Here is a 6,000-nt window from a genome sequence, read left to right as displayed (position 1 = left end):
AATGTATAGTTTCATAACTAGCAGGTCCAGATACTATAAACTAAGCAAACAGTGCAGATTAGACTTCCTATTAGAGGAATTTAATAGCAGTTAAGTGTCCTTGGATAATGATTTACCAGTATATTTTGTGGTGCCCTTTCAGCATGAGTTATCACTCCAGCACCACATCCTTTTCCTGTACCTGGGGCAAGAAGCTGTGCTGCTCTTTGTGTGGTCAGGTTGAAGGTCCAATGCATGTCATTTCTCTCTTACACTAGGTTTTGAGATGCTCTGGGAGGTAAATCAAATCAACTGGCTTCTGGAGAGTTTGCAGCCAGCAACAAATCATTGTCCACAGTGTAATGGGTGAATAACTCCGTGAGTGTACGGTCATAGCAGCTGTCAAAATATTCTGGGTGGAAAAACAAGCAAACCAAACACCTGAACGCATTAAGTGTTTAACCTGCTTTGCCTGCACTAGGTTAGAAACAGTACCCTAGCAGGAGTGCTGCTGTGTTCACAGGGAGCTAGTAACATCTAGGAGGTGCAGGCCAGGAATGGTAACCTCCTTGGCTAAGGTCACAGCCAGAAGAATGTACGTAGCTGCAGCTGAAGATAAAAGAAGCTAATGAAGTTAGTCTAAAAGTCTCCTGCTTAAAAGAAGGTATTTAATGTATATGATCTGTACAGACACATTATACATTGGTATATTTTCTTCCTCATGCCATACATAAGAAACAAAATATATCTCAGCTGTTGGCTTGCTAGTCAGTGTTTTGGTTCTGTGAGTTGCCTTTCCTAGACAAGATATGCATGTTGTGGAAGGTTGGCATATTCTAGGCTGATAAAAATGCATGAACCACTTGAGGTACTGAATGAGCTGACATTATAGAGGCTATAATGTTATTTTCACAGGGTACATTGGGCATACATCTGGCTTTTGAATGGGCAACTTCATTGATATTTAAAGAAAACTCTCTTTACTCAAAATGCTCTATGTAGTAGAAAAGCTGAGGAAGTTATAGTAGCTGACCGGAAAGGTTAGCTACTTATGCTTACTGTAAGTAATATGCCCATCTTTTGAAGGTGTAGAATGTCAAATGAGTGACTTGAAGATTTTTTCTCTTCTTTACCTCCCCTTGGCAGATCTCAACCACCTCCACACTACTAACGCTGGGAGTCCCTTGTAGTCAATTTTCCCTGCAGCTTGATAAGAACCTTTGGGAGATGCTACTGTCTCAAGAAGTGGGGACACAATCCAGCACAAGAAGAAATCCCTCTGTATACCAGAAGGTATAAATAATAGACAAACCCTATGCTATTCAGTTATTTAAAAGATCAGGACTCTGTATTTGGTACTAACGCATTGTGGAAAGGAAGGAAGCAACCTGAGAGGTTTAGGGAGTAAGTATTAGGAAAAAAAAAAGGAACAAAAGAGAAGAACAACTTCTCCTGCACTATGTTATGAGACATATGCCAATGAAACCTGCATGACTATACAAAAGGGGTGGAAATACACCTTTTTTAGGTGGGTTCAGGATACTGATACCAAATAACTTGCTGTTAGAAGTCTGTCTTCCCTAACTGTGTATAAAATGTATAATGCTAGTTCTGCTGATGAAGCCTTATGCTTAAATCTCAGTATTTCTCAGTTGTTGTGTTTCATTATGTACAGAGCTTCATATTTAGTATTCAAAGACAAAAAAAGAATCTTCTATAAGTAGTCTACTGTAAGCTTTAGTGGTGGTGATAAAACTAGTGGAACATTGTTTCTTTTCAAATTCTCTTGGAGGGAAAGAAATTTAATACTTGATTTTGCAGTTTTGTGTTATAATTTGACAGTAAAACGTACTAGATTAAGTTATTTTTCTTCTTCTCAGTTGCAGATGTATACATAGAACTGGTAAGCAAATTTATAAATGTAAAGCAGAATTTCATCATGGAGTATTGTAAACTTTTCCTAGCATGTGTTTTTCACATTAGATAAACATACATCCTTCTGCTGGCATGATAATGTATCAGCTTGCCCTTAAAAATACTCTACAGTGGAGCAAAAGTCAGAATGTTTGTCATTCAGGAGACTCTTTACAGACCTGAATAAACATTGTAGAGATGCCTGAGTCATTAGGGATTTGCTCTGCTAGCTAGGCAATTCTACCACATCACCCTTTCAATGTAAATAACCACCCTTAATTAATGGAAATGCAATATATACTAAGTCATGGCAGACCAAGTAAATTAATAAGTACAGGAGAAAATGTTGTAGCTCTGTTGAAGGCATCAGATGAGGATCTTGCTACTTCATCTCATTAGTTTAGGCCAGTTAAAACAAATGTGAAGTATAAACCCACATTTTTTTACACGGTACAACAGCATTGAAATGAAATACATTTTAGCTTGTGTTAGAATAAGTAATTAGAAGTACAAATTGAGTCATTTAGGCATGTGAATAGCTGTATTTAGCATGCAGTCCAGAACAGCTGCCTCTTGTATCCACAGCTACTGACAATCACAGAAAGAATGGCCAGACTTTGCAAACCCATTTCTGACAGTGCACAAATAAACATCTGGGGCTGGATTTAAAAATGCAGACAGTATTAATCCTTCCCCATTCCTGCTGTCTTGGGAATTGGAAAGGTAAATGTAATTAAGTAAAAACTAAATTTACCAGTCTGCATGTGGAAGCTCCTATTTTCCTTCCCTTGGTCCCACTACCACTGAAAATCTTTTTTTACTTGTTTTACTTATATCAGCTACCAAGGAAATGTGAAATTCACCTAGCTTGGTTTAATTATTCTTTTCCTTGGAATGATCCAAACATAAAAATAGAGCAATGTAGCAGGGACATAAGATGCTTTTCTTTCAGCTCTGTCTTTGTGTTCTGCCTCCCGTTTTCCAAATGACCATGCCTTTTCAGCCTTTCCTTCATCAGTACTTTTCTCTCTCCTTTCTTCAGGCTCAATAATCCTTAAAAGGAATTTACTACAGGAACTGTTAGATTGCTTGAGAAAACAAAGTGGGGAGTCCCCTGAAATTTCACAAATTATCCTGAGGAAAATTAAATTTGCAGGTGGTATGGGGCCATGTTCTAGACCCCTGAATTCCACCCTGCTACAAGAGTAGGACCTGCCTTTTCAATTTACTGTTGCTTTTGTTTCCATTTTCTCCTCCTTCTCCACCTGCAGTTACTTGCTCATGACTTGGAAAATAAGCTTTTTGCAGCAGTGACTGCTTTGTGGTTTTGTATGTGAGCATGGTTTCCACATATTTGACATTACCGTGTTGATGGTGATAGAAGTCATCTTTCTCTGGAGAACTCTTGACTCAAAATTTCAGACTGCTCCTAGTTAAAACTCCAAAAGACTGACTTCTGTGATAGTGTTATTACGGTGTTTGGGCAACAGGTGTGTATTATTTTTAGGTACGTTATTACTACTGCCTGCAGAGTAAGGAACCTACACACAGCTGCTTGGAGGGTTAACTGGCTGTGTGCCACCTCAGCTCAGTTCCCACTTTTCAGTTCAGTTTCAAGTTAGCTTGGGCATCTGCACTATGAATGCTTACAATCCTCTCTCTTCTACAGGGGGGAACAGTGGAGATGACAGTCATTTTTTAATTTCAGTTACACTCCTTTATTACCAAGAGGTACTTTCATATTATTTGTGAAATAAGAGGGTGCAGCCTGCTTTGCACTGTAGAAACGTTGTCGAGGAATCATTAATGTGTAACACAAGCATATACTTTTCCTACAGTATTTCTCTAAGTAAATCTTTCTTATGGATGCATCCAGACCAAAAATATAATGGTCTCATGGTAGTGGTGGCACAGGTTATGGTGTGAAACAGCAAAAGAAGATGGAAGAGAAGGTGCATAGGCTTTTAAACACGTGGATGAATTTTTCTTCTCCATTCTTCCTTTTGGGTAGTTGAAAATGTAGAGTTTCTGAGCAGGATGTTTTCATGTGTTGGTTTTTGTTTCGTGGGGTTTTTTGAAAGAATAGTGTAGGAAATTATGTTAACAAGAAACAAAACTGTTTTTTTCTGCCAAAGGAGATAAGCATTTAATTCCTGAAGTGATTGTAAAGGTAAGATTCATTGATGCCCTTTCAATCCTGCAAGTAATTAGTTGCTTGGGTCTGCCAAAGAAACAGGTACATCACTGATATATGTGTATATATATATATATATCTGTATGTATGTGTGTATATATATATGTATGTATGTATGTAAGTCAAATATTTGTGTTTGATTAGTGCCTAAAATACTATTGGGCTGCTTTCCCCTAAATAACTCATTGCAGTTTCAGAATTTCAAATATTGCATCTTCTTGTTAGTACTACTATCAGCTTCCCTACAGAATGATTGTATCAGCATAAAACTGTAGAATTTTATTTTTAAACTGAAAACCAAAATATCTCTTGTAGGAACCATACCAACAGCAGCTCAAGCTTGTTCAGGATTCAGTTAGAGCATGTTAAGTTCACAAGTCTCATGAGAAGGTCTTCTACAAAGGTTTAGAGAACACTCTTGGAGAGGTGAAATCATACAAAGACAAAAGAGGGAATTGGAGTTCTTATGTGTCACCTTTCTTCTAATAAATGTGCAGTAGTACTACCCAGTGATTTAGACTGTTTACTCTTACTGTAACAGAATAAAATCACATTCAGGCAGAGTCTGTACTATTAACCTTTTCCTTCCACTGTTGTGGTTCCTCAGCTAGTTCTTGGCCCAGCTGGAAAAGTAGCAGCAAATGTTACATACATATGGATTTTATGTGGCTGGCTGGGTAGTTTTTTCCCCCATGTTGTTTAACCCGGTTCAGAGCAGTCTTGAATAACATTGAAGTGCTGCCTCTGACAGCTCAGAGCATTTTGACACAGGTGTAGTTTCCCTCAGGGGACTCTGGGTCTGAAGGCTGAAGAGAAAAGAGAATAGATGTCCTTTTTTGTCCTTGCTTAGAAAGGGGTGCATAGGGTTTATTTAACAGCTTGCTTGTATCCATGGGGCAATATCAAGCAGTAAAATGTTAGTAAGAAATACATTTAGCAGGGGATAGATACTACTTTCACACTGCCCAGTAATAAGCTGTAAAAATCATCCTTGAAATATGCCTCCTTCTGTGATGAAGAATTACAGGTGGTTATAATTCACCAGGCATTTCTGAAAGCAGTGATATGCAAGAGAAAGACAGACCACTGCAGCAGGTGATGTGGGAGTGATTACTGAATAAGAAAAGCTAGAAGGAGAAATTACTTTTCATGACAGTAGGGAGGCACATTTCAAACTTGGCTTATAATTGTATATACTTTCCTATCTCTGAAATTCTCTTACATATATTAATGTTATAGCAATCTATATGAACAAAATGGGCAGTATGCCAAAGGGGGTTGTAATTGTCAAGTACCTTGGTATTGTTATTGGAGAGGGGAGGAGGATATCCACTAACAGTGTAATTACATGGCAATTCCAGGGAAATTGATTATTATTAGCTTTTTATGATCACACCAACAAAGTCAATGATCCAAGATGAAATAGCAAAAATTAGTGCTTGAACAATATTCAGAAACAAGGTATCACCAGGTGAGATGTATCTGAAACCAGATAATTCCTGAAATGGAAATGGCCATCTCCCATCAATTATAACTATGGATGTGCTCTATTAAAGCCTGATCCACTTAATGGGGGACTCCCAGCATGAATGGCCACATAAGTATGCAATGACACATACAGGATCGAGAAGTGGGTGGGTGTTTATTCTAAATACCCACATCACTGGGGTATTTGCACCTTTAACCAACAGAGAGAATTACAGGTAGTGAATACAGATCAATTTCTTCAAGTTGGTTATTGCTTTAACAAAATCTTTTGTCACTTTTTCTAACATCCATCTTCAGTCCCCCAAACACAGCATGGAGACTGGATACCTGCATAGTCAGAACTATCATTTGTCAGCCATGTCTTCCCCTTTGAGGCTCTGTGGTTTTATATATAATAATTAAAAACACTTCTCTGTGATGTGAGA

Source organism: Manacus vitellinus, unplaced genomic scaffold (assembly GCF_001715985.3).
Source record: "Manacus vitellinus isolate BGI_N305 unplaced genomic scaffold, ASM171598v3 scaffold_4_pilon, whole genome shotgun sequence".
Lineage (NCBI taxonomy): Eukaryota > Metazoa > Chordata > Aves > Passeriformes > Pipridae > Manacus > Manacus vitellinus.
The sequence above is the reverse complement of the archived record's forward strand: the minus strand, read 5'-3'. Positions refer to the sequence as shown.